Source organism: Mastomys coucha, unplaced genomic scaffold (genome assembly GCF_008632895.1).
Source record: "Mastomys coucha isolate ucsf_1 unplaced genomic scaffold, UCSF_Mcou_1 pScaffold6, whole genome shotgun sequence".
NCBI classification, from domain to species: Eukaryota; Metazoa; Chordata; class Mammalia; order Rodentia; family Muridae; genus Mastomys; species Mastomys coucha.
The window spans coordinates 71,598,262-71,619,985 of record NW_022196912.1 but is presented as its reverse complement, the minus strand read 5'-3'; the positions used below and the strand labels follow the sequence as shown (position 1 = coordinate 71,619,985).

At 39.9% G+C, this 21,724-nt stretch overlaps 1 protein-coding gene across 1 annotated transcript in view; it reads left to right on the top strand.

The window, feature by feature from the left end:
* The window catches only part of Slc25a21 (solute carrier family 25 member 21), a 465,218-nt gene that overhangs the window by 301,487 nt on the left and 142,007 nt on the right, over nucleotides 1-21,724 (top strand). The gene's annotated exons all lie outside the window — the stretch shown is intronic.

Below are 21,724 nucleotides of genomic sequence, written 5' to 3'. Positions count from 1 at the left end.
CTCTCCCCATCTAACTCTGCCAATGTCACTGTGCTCCTCTCTCAAAACTCTAACTTCTTTATTATTATTATTATCATTACTATTATTTATAAAAATAGTGTTGCCCATATGTGTATGTGCTTAGATCTGACCATGTAGATAACCTTTCAGGGAGCTCATCCCTAAAGGAAATTGATTCTCCCTCTCTCAGAAGCCATTAATTGCCTGAAACTCTTCATGTAGTGATGTGACTAGCTTTTTTTTTTTCTTTTAAAAAAAGATCTGTTTATGTATTTGAGTAGACTGTCACTTTCTTCAGACACACCAGAAGAGGACATCAGATCTCATTACAGATGGTTGTAAGCCACCATGTAGTTGCTGGGAACTGAACTCAGGATCTCTGGAAGAGTAGTCAGTGCTCTTAACCGCTTCCTAGATCTTATAGTGCTGGAAAGTTCTATGCATGCTACCAGAGGACAAAAATAATCATCAGATATGAATGCTGTGAGCCACAATAATGGCTGGCTGGTCATGAAGACAAGTGCACGGGTGCAATAGTGGTGTGACTGTCATGAGAATAACCAGCCAGTTTCTGATTGGATTGTAAGAGTCAGGGGCTATAAATAAATACAAGGCACAGTGTCTTCAGGACACAGCAGGGTGGCTATTCATAGGAACTGGCATGCCTGTGACACCATGCACAAGACCTGTTCAAGCCTAGCCCAGATCACTTCCTAGGGATGTGCTGGGAGCTGGGTGTGAAGCTCGGACTATCCCTAGCTCAGGACCATCCCTAGCTCAGGATCATCCATCCCTAGCTCAGAAGCCGTGGACCACTTACAGAGGCTGGACAAGGTCAGTTTCCTCTAAAAGGAGAGCCCCTGGTAAGTCGGCCACACTCCAGCAGAACACTACACATCTAAGATTATTTGGGGAAAATAAAACTGGTCTTGACCTATTTAAAAAATTGACACAACGTTGGATATGTAGGGAAGAAGGTCGGTCTGGGAAGAGCTGTGTGAAAGCAGTGAATATGATCAAAACATGTATGAAGTTTTCAAATAACTAATAAAATTTAAAGAGCCGGGCGGTGGTACATGCCTTTAATCCCAGCACTTGGGAGGCAGAGGTAGGCAGATTTCTGAGTTCGAGGTCTGACTGGTTTACAGAGTGAGTTCCAGGACAGCCAGGGCTACACAGAGAAACCCTGTCTCAAAAAAAAAAAAAAAAAAAAAAAAAAAAAAAAAAAAAATTAAAAATATTTTTGTCTCTCACATTTTAAAACAAAAATATACTTTATGTTAATTTTTCTCATTGTATATCCCTTTTTTATAAAGATAATCACACTTACTGCTTGTATATACTTTCTCTGATAACATTCAGGCCTTTACTCATATACCCTGGTTCCCACATCCATCATCTTACGCAAACTGCCATCTCCATTGCAGGTATATATGGTGCTTCAGGGTTGGAGAGCCTAGAAATCTAAGTCAAAGATGGAGGCACCCATCCTTGCCAATGTCCCTGTGGAATACTATATTATTCCCTATACAGTGTTTCATGGGAGCTTCCAATACATTTGTATTTGAGAGTTACAGACTCTGTTAGTCAAAGAATAAACAAGAAGTGCAACATTATTATGGACCCAATTCTTCAATCTTAATGCTGACAAGAAAGTAAACTTTTAGAAGTATTATGTACTTTGTTTGTTTGTTTGTTTTGTTTTGTTTTTTGAAACAGGGTTTCTCTGTGTAGCCCTGGCTGTCTTGGAACTCACTCTGTAGATCAGACTGGCCTCGAACTCAGAAATTATTTACTTTTTTAATAAGAGCAAAAACAATATTTTTTACAGAGGTGCACTGCATCTGTACACCAAGAACACTATTTTTGTATGAGATTGGGCTTGGTACCAACTTGGACTGTAACAAACACCAACAAAGCCCTAAATATTATTAATTGCCCCAGATGCTTTTTAGTTACAAGAAGAATGTTAGTTTAAGAAATGTAGCAGCTCTTGCTTTAAAAGCAGGTATCCCATTCAGCGACAGAGTAGGTTCTTAATAAGAACATTCTTAATTTATACTAAACATCCCTATGTTATAACTTCCTGGCTTATGGGAATTGCGTATTCCGCATACCCCTTACATTGTTCTGCTCTATTCCTTGGATAGTGTCAGAAAACTGTAATAAAATGTAGAAATTGCTTAGGAAAGTTGTCACTGGGTATCTAGTCTGGGAAGACATTAGAGATACTCAAAAGCAAGATAACACGAACTCCTTGCCCTAAGGAAGTGTAGCCAGGTAGAACTAAGACACCCAAGAAGCAGAACATGGACCATGGGGAGCGCAGCTCAGAGAAGGGAGGGCCATCCCACAAGAAGAGCAAGCTCCTCTGCAGACTCAAGCCCACACAGTTGATTTGAGCAGCGAGGTAGAGGACACCACAGATCTTGACATCTGAATATCCCCATTATTTGAGAAGATATCTGTTGAGGTTATGTGCATCAGGGATCTCTCGACATGTTACAGTTCATTTTAGCAAATTATTGACGGTATTCTGATCCTTGTAAGTTTATTTTAAAATGTCTTTCCCATGCTTACTGTTTCTGTGGAGACTTTCCTACCTCTCAGCTTTGTGTCCAGTTAGTCTTTATGACCTTGGAAAGCTTTCTGCAGGGAGGCAGGGCCCTGTGGAGACAAAATGCCTTGTGTTTCCCAGCGGGAGGTCTGGCTCTTGCAAACAACTTTAACAGACACTCTTGCACAGAGAAGATCTTATCTCCTGTCCTGTTGGTTTGGGGTCACTTGCTGGCTCACATTATATTGGGAGGTGGGCAGAGAGAGGGAATAATTTGTTAATGTCCCGTAGGATGAACTTGGTCCGAAAGGGAAGTGTACCTACTTTATAATAACACAAGTGTTTCCTCACTAATCCCTTGGCAGGTTCATTATCTTCGAAGCCCCAGGCAAAGGTTAGCCTATCATGAAAGGGAAATTTAACCCTCAGCATGAAATTAATCCTCAAAGACTTATGGCTGCTCAGTCTAGAAATAAATACATTTTAAGTGATTTTATAATCCTTGACTCTTTCTTTACGTGGAGGTGCTAAATTGTTATCGAGACATTATAACACATGCTAGGAAATTGATTTTTCTTTACTTAAGAAGACTGAGCAAATCTATAAGAACGGAGGCTGATTTTCTTCCAGTTTCTTCTTATAGTTGTAAGTCTGGTGTGTTGGAATATGGGAATCTCTTGAGCATTAGTAAGATGATCATGTCTGTGCTGTGTTTTGCCCAATATGTGTGGTAAAACCGCTTTTTAAAAAAATGTCAATTGTCACAGAGGCTCTTTGGTACAGCTAATTGACATTTCACACACACACACACACACACACACACACACACACACACACACACACACACACCACGAAATGCCGTGAGAATGTCAAGTGACTGGGGATATTTTTGAGTCGGAGGACCTTTACCATGGGCTTAAGAGTATAAGGAAGTGCGGCTGATCCCTTTCCTGCTTCATCAGGCTCGGCTTTGTTCTTAGCCTTATTTTACCTTTCCTTCCGAGCAGGTAAGGATGGAGAAGGAGGGAAAGTTTGGAATTAGAAGACGACGGAACTGAGCTAACGTTTACTGAGAAATAAAGATATTGTGCAAAAATATTCCTATTTTGTTAGTAATCCACAACACAATCCTGAGAAAAGCTAAAAATAAGAAAAACTGATTTAAACCTTGCCCGTTTGAAATTTAACATCCACCCCCTCAACACACACAGCTATGAGAGATGGTTGCAACGCAGGTCCTTGCATTTTAGAGCAGTAATGGTTCGTTTTTGCGCCTCAAGACTTACGGTCACTGTACTTTAGCTTGCTATTAGCTCTCTGTATGGCCCTGTTGCAAATTAATCCATACCTCCCCCCTAATACTTTAAAACATGAGTGCGGAGAGCTGTAAAGAGGGCTCAGGAATTTGCTCAGGAATTAAGAGCAATGGCTGCTCTTCCAGAACATCGGTGTTTGATTCCGGCACCCACATAGCAGTTCACAACCAACTGCAATTCCAGTTCCAGGGAATCTGACGCCCTCTTCTGGCTCCCGGGGGCACTGCACACATGTGGTGTGCAGGCATACATGCAGGTAAAACACCTATATGAGTAATCTTTTTAATAAAAAAGAAAGATGAATATGAGATAAGTGAGAACAAACCGAACAGTGGGAACTATTGACTTCTTTATTTCTAGATATTTCCAAGAAATTGAGATTTTTTCCAAATGTAGAAAGTTTGTCTGGTCTTCTATTTTGATTCTGCAAATACACTTTTCTTGGCAGTCAAATTCTGTTTCATTTTCTATATCACACAGTTCTTAAAAGATTTGTTTAGAATGCAAAGCTTACCCTTTAAAGGAAGTTGTACCTATGGGGTGCCCTACCTTACCCAGCCCCTTATCAAATTTTCGTTCCAGAGGTTTTGCTCTTTCATGCCTGACTGACCAGTTGCAACTGGCTTGTTTTGTTCCTGTTGTTTCCTTTTGGTTGGCTCTCAGTAGCCATTCCTGCTACTCTGAGGAAATGGAATTGGTCTGGCAGCTTTCCCTCCATAGAGCCAGTTTTGATGGAAGGCAATGCCCTCTCCTAAGTAAATATAAGTCACCCGGTTAATACTTGATGCTCCTCCCTGCTTGACACTTAGGGACTTCATTTTTTTCTCTCCTGTTTTTGAAATGTTTTAGGATATCTTGCCTAAGCTTTCAAAAGCATAAATCCAGTACTTAAAGAAAATGTGTCAGTCACTGCTGCATGCATGCGTCTCCTCTAAAATATCCTCCCCTGTAGTCTTACATCTATGGAAACCCTTGGACTCCAGAACTGCCTTCCAGCCGCTGCACCCTAGCCCCTTCATATCCTGCCCCCATCTCATTTACCTTCCACTCCATCAGTTTGGCTTGTATATATTTTCTCCTGTATGTGCTTATTTATTTTCTGTGTACACGTATAAAATTATTTTAATGGTTCTGTAGATTTACTTTGAATTTTCTTCTCATCATCTCTGATTTTTAAAATTACTTAAATTTCCTGTCTTAATATTCTAGTACCTAGTTTGTTATATACTTTATAGATGCACTGAAAATTTAACTTTAATAAACATATCCAAAGGTTTTTTTTTAATGAGATGGGTTTATTTTCCAATTTGAAGCAATATGAAATTATTCAAACATTTACTAAATGAACACTGACTTTAGAAATTGAAAGTAGACCCTAATAAAATGCTATTTATTGTTTAATCACACACAAAGTAAGAGGTAGACTCCACTTTGTTTTCTGATATTTGTTTAGACATCGTAAAGAGTGCCACAAGATGTCCCTTTGAAGTAATGGTTTTCACAAGGGTAGAAACAGTCATTTATAGTGTTTAAAAAATAATCTTAAAAAGGCATAAAGTTGCAAACAGGTAGTAAAAATTTGTTGCAAAGTATGTTCTTTTGAGTGCCCAAGAATGTCTCACTGTTGGCATTTGTTTACAATTTTGTTTTTTGTTTTTAATTACTTCCAAATTGTCCACCTTTGGAAAAGCATGAAAGGTGTAATAATTGTGCATTGGCTCCATTAAGTTAATACAGAATATTATGGAAAATGGTTTTCACTCTTGAAAATCCCCCTACAACTATAAAAGTGCAAATGAGATTGTCCCTGCTGATTTAGGCAGACCCGTGAGCCTCAAAGCAATTGGATATTTATAAGAAAATTCCAGGCATAGCTGTGCTGCCACGACCCACAGGACCCAAACACTCCAGGTTTTGTCTCTTGTGCTGTCTGAGGAAATGCAAAAGAGGCACACAATCTGTATCAGAGGAAGTCAAAGCACTGCTGCGCCGTGTTACGGTGAAGCATATGGGCTCTTTTAGTTAGAGGAGAGTGCCTTCCCATCGTCACTGTATTGTCTCTACTCACAACCACAGCTTTTTCCACTGGCTTCTCAGAAATTGACCCTCCCGTGTTCCTGGGAGGGATTTAGTTCCCTATGGTGACTGCATTTTTTTTTTTTTTTTTTTTTTAACCAAACTAACAAAGACACTGGACTGGAAAGGGATCTGCGCATTGATCTAGGATTCTGAATTTGGAGTGGTCTTTGTTGCTGTCTTTAATTGTAGCTCAAATGACTGCAAAGAAAAGAATATTGTGTAATTAAGTGTCATTTCGATTTTCCTAATTTGACTGGGAATCTAATTTAGTAGACTACTTTTGGGTTTTTCAGGAACCATCCTGCCAGCCTTTTAGGCACCGCACCTTCACGCCATGGTTGAGACATCTCATAAAGATTTGTCGGAGGAACACCAAAGGGGAAATGTGGATCTTTTCAGCTCAAAGCTGGCCTCATAAAATTATCTCATTGTAGAAACTTTTTATTTCAAACCTATATAAATAACTCAAGTAGTGAAGGGAATTTCCAATTAGTAACATCAAGTTTCTGTGAGGAGAGTAGAATTTAGAAATTCAGGGTAGAATTTTTGATATTTTCTTGACATACCTAGTCTATGTTCTGAGATGTCTTCATACCTACTGATAAGGCTATATATATATTCAGAAGCAACTTTTAAAGTAAAAATTTCCAAAAAAATAATATGATCTAGACATATAAATAATACATTTAAAAATACCTATATTTAAAAATATAGTACCATATTGATAATCTAAACTAAAAGCAAGAGGTAGTTCTCAAAAAACGATGAAACTATATTTATTGGAAAATAGTCAACTTTTCTTACATTTAAATATAAATTAATTAATAAAATAAAAATTTATTTCCTTGGTTGCACCTTTGAACTGCTTAGTCGCCACAACAATTTATGGATTCCTATTTGGCCAGTAGAGTTTTTAGTTTTTAAGTGAGCTTTATTCAAAACTGATATATTTAAATATCTTCTTGTATATCCTCATTTTTTTAAAGGAAAAAATGAAAAAAACAAAGATAAATACCTTTCTAAGTCTCAAACTTAAGTATCTAAGAAAGAAACTTGGATAAATAAGATGTTTTTCTGCTGGATTAATCTTTCTGTTTTAACTACATATATGTGTGCTATGTAGGGATAAGGAATAAGTGGAGGAGGAAATCAAAATCACTTCACCATCTCTGACTTTTAGAAGTTAATAAGCATTTTTCTATTTGCATTTTCAACGTAAAGACTTGGATTCCAAAAACGTTTACACTGAGAATATGTGTTCTTCAACACACATATGGGCTTTCGGAGGTAAAGCAGGCCACAAGACAGGAGTGTGGGGACGGACAGCAGCAAGCAGGTAGCTGAAGAGGCATAAAAAGAAGGATACTTCTCCAAAAAAAAATATGAGCATATTCTATGTGGTATCCTGCCCCGATGGTACTCCCTAAGCCCTACGTTCCCAACCATGCCATGACCCATTAGTACACTTCCTCATGCTGTGGTAACCCCCAACCATAAAATTATTTTGTTGCTACTCGTAACTATAATTTTGTTACTGTTATAAACCATAATATAAATATCTGACATACAGGATATTTATCCTATCTCCAAAGAGGTCACAACCCACAGGTTGAGAACTGCTGCCCTAAGCAGTTCCATATTCGAATGCTTACCAAAGACTTAGTCTGAAGTTTGAATTATAATATGACCTTGCAGTAACCAACACAAAAGACATGGCATCGTCAGATTCTGCTAATGCGATCAGAATTTATATGTGAATTAATTGGAATACTATGGGCAAAGAGTAAGGAAACACTAGAAATCATTCAACCCTCCTGTTGGGACAGCAACAGGAGCTAAACTGTCACTACCTCTAAACTCAAAAGGTATGCATGTAAAGAAAGGGGGCAGGCACCCCAAAGATGCGAATCTCAGAGACAGCAATGAATTTCTATTGGCGTGGACAAGCAGACCTGGGGAAGTACCGCAGTAAAGAACCCTCCTCCCTCCTGTCACCTGTCACCATTCCCCACTTAGCAAGTCTAACTGGAAGACAGATAACTGGAGCCCTATGACAGCCAATTCTAATAAGCTTGTAGGTCTAGGGAAGCAGAGAAAGATACTTACCACCATACCTAGTATGGCAAGAAAAAGAACACAGTGGTCCACGATGAATTCAGAGTACACCAGCTTCAGTGTTTGAAGAAGCTGGGAACATGGATGCCTGGAAGGAATCAGTCTACAAGGAAGACACGGGGAGAGTATAATATTGACTTCCATGTTAGTAAAAGCAAACCAAGAACAGCCACAAACACACTCATTTCAGTGATTTAACACGGTATATGACCCATACAATGGCCAAGGCAGGTATTCCTGGACGACAGGCTGTCTTCTGTACCGTGTGATTTTCAGTCAGGTATCTTCACATCTTGTGGTTCTGCACTCAGTAGAATTGCCATGCAGATGACAAGGTCTAGATATAAGATGCATTTCTAAGATATATCTTTCAGGCGGAGCAGGAAAAAGACTAACGAAGCTCCATTCAATTTTACTGAAAGCTTCAGTCCAGAAGTGACACATGTCGCTTTGGCTTACTCTACCCATAGGGCCAGTCACATGGCCTAGTCACACACTTGCTTATATAGAGAATAGGATGCGCTTTGGATTAGGTAGTTGTCTTCTAGTGTTGACTAAATGCACACAGACATGCACAGCACACATACATACACATACATACGGAGTGAGGGGGACCCTTTTTGGTTTTGCTTTATTTTTATCAATTCTGCCATAGATATATAGACCCTGGTGCTATTCCATACCGCAGTCTCAGGTTTTGGAGACAACCTCGTTATATCTTCTTGTTACACACTAAACAACCATTTCATCCCCACGTGATTGACCCTGAGACTTGTTGACTCTATCAGCCAAGGCTAATAGTAATAGCCAAGATTAAGGAAAGAAGTCCCAATAGGACAAATTACCTACTTATGTCATCAAACTCCTGGAAGGGTTAAAATTTGAGATTCAGAATATCTTTCAATATCTTATTTGAATACCAAAATGCAATATTGCCAATTCTATGCATATTATGTCAAAATTTTCTAAAATCACTTTCATAAACTGCATGGCTTTTTGTTTACATTTGGTCTTCTAATTATTATTTTGTGAGAGGAGGAGGAGAGGTGGTGTGGTTGCAGGTTTGGTGTGTGTATTTGTTAGTGTGAGTGTGCCCACATATGCATGCTAGTACACATGGGCATGTGTGTGAGAACATGTGGAGGACCCATGTCAATTTGAGATGTCGTCCTCCATTGCTCTCCACCTTCATTTTTGGAACATTGCCTCCAACAGAACCAGAGGCTTAGAGATTGTTCAGGGCAGGTCAATGAGCTCCAGTGGTCTGATGCCTGGCTCTCCATCCACAGTGGCCACCACAGCACTGGTGTTACAGGTACAGGTTTCCACCCCTGGGTTTTATGTGGCAGCTGGAGATCCATTCTCAGGTCCTCATAATTTTAATGGCAATCCCTGTACAGTCTGAGCCATATCTCTAGTCCTTACATTTATTTTTAATCGACATGAAACTGTATGTTTTTGCCCTAAAAATGTGTTTTAATTCTTGTGGTAGATAGTCAAAACCCAGCACAATGCAAGTAATACTAGTAAGAAACACGTTTCTTTGGCCTGGTCTTCATGCAGAACATTCTCCTGACATCACGTAGGGTTGTAGATACACTTACTTCAGTAAGGGACTCAGCTCTGTCTGTGCTTCATTTTAAAAACTGTGTGTGCAAGTGAATGAAAATGGAAAGGGGCTCCTGCCAACTCTTCCATAAATTACATCCAGATCTGTAGGAGGTTTCAGAGCATGGGGCTGCAGCTGTCCAGTCGCTTTTGCCAGGACTTGACCTAACACTCATGAGACATCTAGGCTTCCCAGTTTCAGAAGGTGTACTGGGTTTTTATCTGAAGAAACACACAGGAACAGAATCCACAACACAAGCACAGGAACTGACAAAGACGGAGCTATTTAGGTGTGTTGGATACGCTCTTTGTCATCAGCCTTATCTACTATATCAGTTATAAAATAGATCTAAATTAGCTCTTGTTCAACTTCAAGGAGCCATGGAACACTTTATGAAGTCCTTGGAGTGGAGGGATCCAGAAGGGGTCAGAGTGTGCAACAGCCAACCTTCCCCAATGGAGGACAGATGGAGCCGCCATAGGTGTATTATCTGGTGTCTCCGGAGCATCAGGTGGCTGGCTTCTCCTTCCTTTTGTCACAGCTCATTCTTAGACAAAGTTCAAACCCAGCCAGGGGCCACATACTTCTGGCATAGAACAAAGAAACAAGTCACATGCAATAATGGTCTCTGGAACATACAAAAGTCTGTTTCAAAGGCCTGACAGTAACGGCCATGGACTTGACTCATGAGATGCCCCCTCCTGAGCCCTCACTAAAATCCATGGCCAAACTGTGTTCTCTGGTCCTTGGCCCATTTCTGATTTCAAGCGGAGGAATAAAATATACCAGAGGAATGGACAGAGGCGACAGGGAATGGGAGACCCTGAAGTGAGCAGGGGGTGTGGCTTAGAGGCAGATACACTAATATTAGAGAACTCCTTCCCTCTCAGTAGAAGAATATAGGGAAAACATCGCACAGTAAACAAGGAATCAGAGAAGTTCCATGAGGCCATTAGTGTGAGGCCTAGCCTGCTTAAGCCTAGCCTAGACAGAGAAGAACAACAGTGTGTCTCAGCACTGACAGCAGGACGTGGTAGCACACACCTGTGATCCTGGCATTCAGCAGGCTGAGGCAGAACAATCAACAGTTTGAGGCCAACATGATCTAGAGAGCAAGAGTTTGCTCAGAAACAATAAGCAAAATGAAACAAAGAAACAACAACAACAAAAGGCACAGCTGGCCCTGAGAACCATGTGTTGGGCTCCTTGTCCTGTGGGCAAGGCAAACGAAAGCATCACTAACAAGGGCAGCTTGCCTGATATTAATGTTTTCACATTACATAGTTATCCCCTCTAGGAGTATCAATTTTTTATGTCAATAATTTAGTTAAGCCAAGTATAACATTTGGTTGTCTTGTTCATCATTGACATTCAGTAATTTTTACTTTGCTTGAAGTCATATAAACTTCACTATTAAGGAATATAGTTTGCTCTTCGTTACCTGTAAAGAGAGAGATGAAGACTTCCATCTGTCTAGTCTCCCACCTGGACTTCACACTCCTTAGTGCAGTGTGGGGTGAGGACAGCTTTCATGGACACAAGAACTCATTCCAACAGAAATCTCAAAGAGATGCTTTACCTCTCACATGTTCATTGTAGACGGTTCATTTGGGTTTCCATTTCCAATGAATGTTTTCTTATGTTCAGCACTTAGTATTCTAGAACTTTTATGTTCAATTATCTAGATTTTAATTTGGAACACAATCATCTGGATTTTCATTTGTAACACAGACTTGGTTTTAAAGATAATTATGCTGTAATATGCAAAGTTATGTAAAAGTTGCTAATTACACTAAGCTCTGAGTTTTATAAAGTCAAATGACTTGAAACGGCCTTACAGTGTTTCGTTGCTTGCCAAAGTGCCTACCTGTAATACTGCCAAACTATGAGTGGCCTTTCATTAAACATCTATTTAAGTAGTGAAACATAGTTTCCTATACATGTTCTATAGACAGGTTAAACCTGGTCCTGACTAAAATTAATTCATGAATCCCTTGAGTTGCTAGAGTTTAGAACATTTTTAAAGTAGCTTTTAACTTGATACTTGAAACTGATAAAACCTCACCCTTTTGACTGGGGCTCTTTTGAACATAGATTCATAAAATAGTGGAGTATTCATTATGAAAATAATTTAACTAGGAAAAAGAAATAGTGGGGGGAAGAGAAAAGGGTAAGGAAAGAGAAAGGAGGGGAAGGAAGGGGAGGTTTTGGGAGGGAAGAGAACAAGAGATGAGAAGGAGAGTACAGTAGTCACTGTCAGCCTTGCCGGTGTTCTCCAGGCACACACTAGGGACCCATACACTTAGAAATAAATAACAATACTCAATAGAAGCTAGATATGTAGCTTTTTTTTGTTCTGTTGTAATACTGATCCACTCAGCTAGAAAGATCACAAATGTCTCTGTTCTTCAAGCATAACTTCACCTAAACCTCCCTCCAAGGACGTCCATCCATCTCAGCTCACCTTGACAAGTTCTTCCTCCACCCCCAGTTTCACAGTGTGGCACATGAGGAAGCAGATTAAATGAACAATGTCTTTTCACAGTACTATTAGGAATCAAGATATAAAGATCTGCATCAGGTAGATGATGTACAAGTCATATTATTTTCTTCTTACTTGAGAGGAGTAGTTGTATTGGCCACTCACTGACCAGGGATATATTCATAGCATAAGTGAGGGATTCCAAGGAACCTGCTTCCTCTAAGTCTGATACATTTAAGGCCCAAGTTAGTACTCTTGGTTTTTGGTTTTTTTTTTTTTTTTTTTTGGTTTTTTTTTTTTTACATCATTATAACCACACACTACAAGAAAACTGAAATTAAAGGACACTCTGACATCAGAAAATATATTTTAAATTGCTCTCAAAGCAGAAAAGGATATATGTATAAGCATTGATGGATAATTTTTTCATCATTTGGGGTCCTGTCCACCTATAATGTGCCTTTTCCCTCGTTTGAAAATGATCACAGTGTATCCAAATCTTAGTGATACATAAGGTCAACACTGACTAAAATAATAAAATAAAATAAAATAATAAAATTTTCTGCAGCAGGATATTTGATCACATTGGGAACCCCAAGAGTGTGAATTGCAAAAACCTCATTGTAGTGTAGCTCAGCCCTAGCACATATCTTTAACTCAAGACCTTCCGCTTATTGTAAATAAATCAATGTGGTGTGGCTCAGCCCTAGTACACACCTTTAATCCAAGAGCCTTCTGTTTAATATAAACAAATAGTTGTGATGTGGCTTAGTCCCATCACACACCTTTAACCCAAGAGCTAAATAAAGTCAACCCTAGGTCAAGAGGCGGAGCAAGCAACCAGCTGACAGGGACTGAACATAAGCAAACAGAAAGGAGGGACACTGATTTGAAGGGTGTTTAAGACAGCATGGAGAAGGAGCTTTTTTCTTCTGGGACACTGGTGGAGTAGGAAGGTCAGCTGGGTGCTTTCTCGGCCTCTCTGAGCGGGTTTTCACTGAGCATCCGGCTCCTAAGTCTTCATTGGTAAAACTGAATTGCTGGAATTTTTATTTTTAAAACAACAATTTTCTCCTCTATGATAAGCACATTTTCTTCCTGATTTGCCAATTTTAACATCTCCACTGCATGAGTTTCTTTCCAGCATCCATGTTCTGGAATGTAAAGAACACACTCGCTCTTTAATGCTTCTTCTCTGATAGACTCCCTTATCAATGCTAAATAAACCATACCATAGGCTCATTTGATCCATTCTAATAAAATTCAGTAATCTCTCAGGTCTCTGGCTCTGCGTTCTCTGACTTTTTCTCTCACTGAGTCTCTGGCTCAGGGTCTCGAGTGTATAATTAGTTTCCACAAAATGGCTCAGTTCCCAGAGCCAGTGAGGGGTTCCGGCAGATTTGACCACATTTTAATTCTGTTCTGGAAAACTTTTATGGCAGCCAGAAACCAAGTCTCATCTTGAACTGTAAGAAGCTAAATCCAGCAGCTAAGGATGGTAGTTCTCTGTAATCAAGTAGACTGTATCAGCAGTGATTCTAGAAATAAACTGGTATACAGGAAGGGAGACAGGAAGGACAGGTAGAAAAAAAGATGTGACCACCTTTTGTGGGGGTGGGCAGTGGCAAATCATATTTGGAACATGGGGAAGCTATGAAGTGCATCAAGTATGATAAGTTTAATATTTGATGACTGAAGTTAATGCAGCCTGCTCTATTTTTGTTACCTTTCTAGTAAATTCTATTTCTGATCTTTTTTTCACTCATTCCCCAAGTACGAGCTGGTTACATGCTAAGTAACCACTGCAGTGGCTGGCCTAGATCAATGTACTTGTAAGAATGCTGAGAGGAATACATCTGGGTGAAATTATCTGTTGGCATTAATTATGAGGTCTGATTAAGTGTGTGAGTGTGTGTATGTGTGTGGGGGGGGGGAGGGGTGTATGTGTATGTACACTCAGACTGACCACACCACAACCTGGTTTTAAGCACAGCTTTTGTTTCTATTTTGTGTTTTGTTGTTGTTGTTTTGATGTGGCATATTTTGTCTTACAAAACAAAATAACTGAAATTCATGCTGGTCAAGCCTTCATTTAATTGAGACCAGCTTATGCCTAGAGCACTTTAATTATATAACCATGTTAATTAGTCTATTTTATTATTTGTGGCTTTGCATTATTAGATTAGGTGTAATCTCTAGTGATCATTTGCCTTTGAGTTGTTAACTAACATGTTGTCATTAAATTGAGTTTTAGAATTAGATTGTCAGGGCTCTTAGTCATTACCCACGAAGCCATATTAAACAACTGGAAGAATTTGTGCCCAGTGGTACAATGAACCCTATCACAATTCATTTTGCAATATTAGATATTTCCATAGGATCTAAACTAGAAACACCTTACAGTGATGCAAATAGTCAAAAAGGAATATACTATACTAAGTATAGTTTCCCTATACTGAGAGACACTGAGTAGATGTTTATTGTAGCAAAATGTGTGGTTGACAAGTGATGAACCATTTATAGGATACTTAAGTCACCGTTAATTATAAATTGTAAAATATACAGCTACAACACATCAGCCTTTAACTGTTTCTGGCTCCTGTTAAGAGCTACAGTTAGACATACCTGGGATCACAGAAAACTACTTAAAGTATAATGAGGCTATTATGACTGATCTGATTTTTCAGAGAGATAATTTTTTGAAGCTCTGTTTTTTAAAGTGTTCAAAATTACATGACACAGAGAGTTTTCTTTGCTTCTGTAGCTTTGCCAAAAAGCCATTGCCTTATCTGTAGTAATTATCTAGGCCAACGTGTGCCCCGGGTTACATATTTTCTTCAAATTATAAACAGTTTTATAATGACAGAGTAATGTATTGGTCCCATTCAGTGTCCCAGACTCTAAGCCAAACCATAGCCAGTGCACCTGCATGTAGTAAAGACATATGGGATTTAGATGGGTATATCGGCTTGCCAGACATAAAAGAAGAAAATGACTAAATGATAACCCGGAACATTCTCTTTCCTCCACATTTTAGAACAATGCATAGCCAGCTATGTACAGACATAGCTTTTGTGTTCCAGTTGTCAATCACTGCTCAGCCAGAGTACAATATCATAACTGCTGGAGCTGCTGGCATTAGTTTAGAATGTTATCTGATGCCAGGTTGTGACCAAGAGCCCAGTGAACACACATGATCACTAGATCCCAGGTGAACCAAACTCCAGCTCTATAGTGGATGCACATATGCCACACTGTGTCGGACTTAATTACTAACATTGCATCTCTGTTCCCTAATGTTCTTTCTATCCCAGAGGACAGAGTCCCTAAACCATTCATTGCTTCCCTAAAATTCTTATCCCTTACCCCTCTACGGATGGGGAATCTCTGTTAGTTTTAAGGCCATGGCTTAAAGACTCTTGAACCTTATCAGTTTCCAAGACAAAGTTATATGTAATATTATAATACTTAACCTAAAGTAAAACAAGAATGTTCATAACTAGATTTTCCAAAAAAACAATTCACATCGATACTCACTAGTGACTTAGCAATTGAAAAGTAAGGTATGGATATAGATGAGTGTTTGGAGGACACCGTTCCCGGGGCTCACTAAAGACTCAAAGAATGGTTTGGGCAGGCACATATGCCATGGTACCTGTGAGCACCTACACACATGTGTGCAGAAAATGCATAAATAACTTTAATTAAAAATGAAGAGTACTATCTTTAAAAAATCTTCCTGAGTACCCCACCACCTGCATGGCATTTTTGCAAGGATAGTAAGCATGGGTCCCCGAAGTATATCTCTCTACAGGAAGGGACCATTTCTTCTGTCACCAAGTGATTTCTCAGAACAGAGGAAACCAGTACATTTGGTGGGAAACTGTCTAACTCTATGCATTATTGGGCCTTTCCCCACAGTTGCTGAGGTAGATACATATAAATAAGTTTCAAAGCCTCTGACATGCCTTTGCCTGTTTGATCTGATTTTGGCGGTGTTCATCCGATGAGCAAGAAAGCAAACATACTCTGTAGGAGCAACATCTTATTTCAGTAAGATTGACTAATTACAGTGACTTAAAATCTTTATTTAATCTTCCCATAGTTATTCTTTTAATGTGTTCTGTAATTGCAAACCCTTTGGTCTGTTAATCTCTGATTCATTAGTGGGCTCCTTAAGTGTTTATTAAGAAGCTCATGTAATATTCTGGTAATTACTAATAATCTCTGTTCATAGCACATTTACAAAGATCTCTGCAGGGAGTTGCATTAGGCTCATCAGCACTTAACAGGCTGCAGATCCTATTAGCAGCATTGTACTCCCGAGAAATAGGGAGGACTTATACAGTAGCACAGAATGTCCTTTCTCTGACCAAGAAACTCAAAAATTAAATACGACTGTTGTTCTTCCTCCAAAATTCAATATTCCCCTGCTGTCTGATGTTCTGTTGTTCCACTGAGGAGAAAGGCAGACCGGAATTGTGTTACACATCACTAGGATTGCAACTGGGGATGCCTAGTCTGTGTCTCCAGTGTGCCTCTCCTCCTTTGATACAAGGGTGCAATTACTGTATGGGTTAATGCATTGTGGTGGCATACAGTGCCATTGAAGGAGAACGAGGTGCCACTTAGAGCTTTGGTACCCAGGTTCTCTGCATCCCCACCCTGAACAAAGCTAACCCTTGCCACCCCCTCCTTGGAAGCAAAATCCCTTTAATAGAGGACAAGCTTTGGCAGACAACACTTCAAAGTAAAAGTGGTGATAAGCAGTGCTTGGTGTGAATGGTTTCTGAGGGCCAGGCCCAATGGGAAAGAGGATGGGAGTGAACACAAACTGTTACACTAGAAGGTGACCTCAGGGAGGCAATACCAGAAATCAACATCTCTTATCACACAAATCCAACTGGGTTTGGCAACAGTACAGAGAGATGACTCACAACAACTTTTGTCCCCAACTTTTCTTCATCTCTACCCCTCCCCCAGTGCTCACCAAATAACCTCATTAAAAAATATTCTGGGAGCTAATGAGATGGTTCAGTGGATCATCTCCAAGCCTGAGCATCTAAGTTTGATCCCCTGGAACCACACAATAAAAGAAGAGACCAGACTTCTGCAAGCTGTCCTCTGACCTCTGCATGAAGACAGATACATACACATGTAAACACACACACACACACACACACACATACACACACACACACACACACACACACACACAATTTAAAAAGTTAAAAGCAAAAACAAAACCCAAAAATAAAATGAATAAAAACTTGAAACAGAGTGTGCACTGTGTAGATATACATGCACTGCTTAGAGATAACTCCATGCCCTATATCAGTTCAACTCTTTGCAGTTAGATGCTATATATTCTCACAAAGATATAAATATATAATGTATACATCCTGTAACCTTTAATCCTTTGGGAATAAGACACTGCACAACTCTGACAATATTTTTGCACAGATTTTGACATTTTTAAACAGCTTCATTCTAAGTCTTTTAAGACAGCAAAGCCATTGTACTTCTCATTGACATCTTTCTTATGGCCGTGTCTCAGAAGCACTCTAAAGTGTTGAAGCATCACATCTCACTGTCTCCTTGCTGACAAGTTTTAAATGCATCTTTCCAAACACATGTCTAAGTGAATAGGGCCTGCATAACCATTTCTTGAGTCTGCCAAAGCAAATGCACTACCATGCATTAGGTGGTTTGAGTGTGGACATTGGGAGGCCCTTCCAGGCCCTGGTGGCTACTACAGTAACTGGTACTCCTGCTGGAGCAGATGCTAGGGCCCATTACCCCCATTGCTAAGTGCCGGCAGTCTTGCACAGACAGGCCCTATAGCTGACTGTTCCCCTTGGCTCCTTTGCAGAACTCCAACGGTTTGAGCCATGTTCCTTCCCATTGTGTTTGATTCTGAGTGGATGTTAGGCATCTAGTAGATCTCAAACGTACTGTCCAGTCTGTGTCTTTGGCAGTAACCATTGTTTCTACTAAATGGAGTTACTTGGATGGAGAGTCCAACATGTGACCAAACTACTCGTATAAAGACAATAGAGAGGTCCAAGTTTTTCTTCTCAACAAAAACTGAGAGAGAAAGAAAGTTGTCTTTGCAACTTGAAAGTTGGATTACTTACTCAAGAATTGTTTCCTGAAGCATAGAGAGAATTTATGAGCACACAATGCAGCTAGGAAAATGCTGAGGTTAAGCAGAAAGGAAGAAGGAAATTGCTGTTTTACGTGATTGACCAAAATGCGCGGTAATTCTATCAACTTAAAACGGCTTCCTTAGAAGAACTGATAGCTCTCTGGTCAAATTAAGTCATGTGTTGTGGGGCTCAAGGTCACCAACGTTCCTGGGCAAAGGACAAGTATGCCATCTTTGAGACAAATGTCAGAGAGGTAAGGTGTTGCTCTCTGCTCTCTCTGGCTGCTTCTGTCTGCATAGTGGAAAATGCTCTGAGCCCTGCTGTTGGTTGTGCCCTCCCTCCTCTGTATCGCTCCTGCAGTGCCACTGTAGTCATTTGGCTTCCGCGTCTCTTGCCTGCCAGGAATGCAGCATCATTCATTAGACCACCAGCTTCTCCATGAAGCACTCCTAACCATTCCACTGACCACTGTTGAGTGCCTGTTCTGAAATGGGATTGAGAATTAGTGGGTGAGGGTCAGTCATAGATTTTTTTAGCCCAAAGATATCGTTTCCTTGTTTTCTCTTTCTGCAAAGTACTATCTTTTGTCAGCAACAGTCAACTCACAGGAAGTTCATCTTCAGTAGTATCAGGATAGTTGTATTAGTAAAACTCATTGGCTGGCATCTGATATTCCAAAATGCCATTTCTAGGCATTGTTATTTGCATTGATATCATCGCTTTACCTGTCTCCTTCACCTAACCACACATTTTTGAAAGACACAACCATGTCTAAAATGCTGAGCATATACCCTAAAAGTTGATATGACATAATAGTACATATGACACAATAATGCTCAGTAACTCACATTAATTGAATGTAAATGGATTGCAATTGTTACTTTTTTATTCTGGAGAAAAAAAAGGGATTTCATCTAGGTAGTAAAGTGCCTATACTCCTAATAGCCTGGTTAGCTGTGCCAGCCTGTGCAATGCCTGACGTTGCCAATACCTTACAATACCTACAAAGCTGAAGTTTCTTAACCTCAGAGTCAACGAGAGGTTAAAATTGACCAGAATTTGGATGTGCCCTTGTTGGTCCACACGCTGACTCATTGTACTGTCTAGAAGCAGGGTCACACATCTGTAAGGTGGCCACCCTTACAGAGTGCTGAAATGCTTACCTACAGAGCTGAGAAAAGATAAACACTCTCTGCTGGGCCTTGACCTTTATCTCTTGAATGTTCCCCACCATCACCCCCATAAGCCTGATTAGGTCTGAATCCATCCTGAACAAACCATGTGTGCTAGCAGAGTGTCATGGAGGCTTCCTGAAGGAAACCCAGGCAGGGAGCAATGCTTCCTTCATTTCTCCATGAGGAGGTACAGCTTTCCCTCAGTGGCCTTGTTCCTCTCCTCGCCTGGACTGCTTTCCACTAGTTGGCCCTATTTCCCTTTTAAATCCCGTGAGGACTAACTCCAACCCCTTTTCCTTTCCCAAATCTCTTCCTGAGCCTTTGCAGAGAGAAGTAATCCCACCCCCGGCCCCAGCCTGGAACACCTGGACAACACGATACCCATGCTATTTAACATTTCAGGTATTTGAGGTTAGCAGGGACTCGTAAAATCTTAGTTCTGTCTTCTTACGTTTCTTTCTTATACTTGTTAAACGTGGATATAATGTGCAGAATAATTGTAGAACTTGTAACATCCTGTATCATATGGCATACATTAAGAAAATACTTGGCAGGTTAGAAGAAAAGCATCTACAAAAGAACTTGACTGAGGTAAAAATTATTTAGTGACTGATTATTACAGATATTGTGAGAAATATATATGTAATGTAATAGTTTTACAATAAATGAATACGTTTTAAGTGATGCTCAATAGAAGAGTCTGATTTCTCAACTGAGCTGAGAAATTTTTAATTATCAGCAATGAACACAGGCTACAAATGTGCAATGTGGAGTTACGGATGCTTATTTGGATAAGAGGCAAAATATATTTTGGAAATTGGTCTGTATGCTACATATTATTTGTTGTACAAACCTATACATAATTCTCCTATTGCATTGCTTTCTCTGTAGTGTTAAATTATTTTAAAACACAAAGTTATCTCATCTACATGCCATAGCCCAGTAATGCTCAAACCATCAAAGTCTGTTCTTATACTAGACAGACCTCTTACTGAATGTTTTAAGCCAGTGCTACATACACAGAGATGTGCCTTAAACAGTTTGAGTAAGCAGCTGTCCCAGCTCATACTATTCCTATAAGTTCTATATAATTTAGTTTGATTGTGTGCATGTATGCTTGCATGTGTGTGTGTGTGAGTTCCTGTATTCCTATATATGTAGGAGCACATATATGTGCGGGATCATGTGTGCTTGTGCACATGGAGGCTAGGGAATACCTTGAATGTCATCCCTCAAGTTCAGTCCACCTTGATGTTTTGAAGCAGGGTTTTTCACTAGCTTTGGGCTCACCAAGTAGGTGAGAGTGGCTACCCAGTAAGCCATGGGAATCCTCCTGTCTCCACCTCTCCAGTGCAAGAAATCCGAGTGTGTACTACCATGCCTGGTTTTTTTTCACATGGGTCCTAGGGATTGAAGGTAGGTTCTTATGATTTCACAGCAAGGGATTTATAGGCTGAGCTATGTGCACAGCTCTGCACAGTTTAAAATTAAGAATGTAGTTCTTGCTCAGAAACTGAGCTTCTAAACGGATCGTGCCAGTGTAGCTGCAACTTTGACTAAAAGCCCCACACAATTAAGATGAATATGACGTTTTAAAGTTTAACAGTAGCTAGCATAGTGTTGTGGAGTATTACTTTCTGGATTAAAGGTGAGTAGAGCATGTTAAAATATCAACCAAAAATAAGATAAAGACAAAAGCAACTACCCCAAATTCACATACCTTTAATTCCATGCCTGCTGCCTCTGCATTCTGGCACATGCATCATATGGAGGTTCATTTGGCCTTCATAATTGTTCTCTACTTCACAGTCCCCTTTAAACTACCCAGGCAGTCAATGAACAGTATTAGTTTGGGGATTTGTTTGTTCCAGGAACTTTCCTGGGAGATTCAACTGACACATCTCTAGATAGAAGCAACCTTGTTCCCCTAAATTATTAACTTTCCACTGTATAAAACCCAGGTAATTTGAGCTTTATTTCAGTTGTCCAATGAGTTCAAGCAGCATGAAGCATTCACTCTTGCCTGCGATGAGTCTGGGTTTTCAGCATAATCCCCCAGGGACTAGAACTTCAAAGAACATTATCGATAGGAGAAGAAGGAGGAGGACGGGGAGGAGAAGAAGAAGGAGGAGGAGGAGGAGGAGGGAGAGGAAGAAGGGGGAGGAGGAGAAGGAGAAGGAGAAGAAGAAGAAGAAGAAGAAGAAGAAGAAGAAGAAGAAGAAGAAGAAGAAGAAGAAGAAGA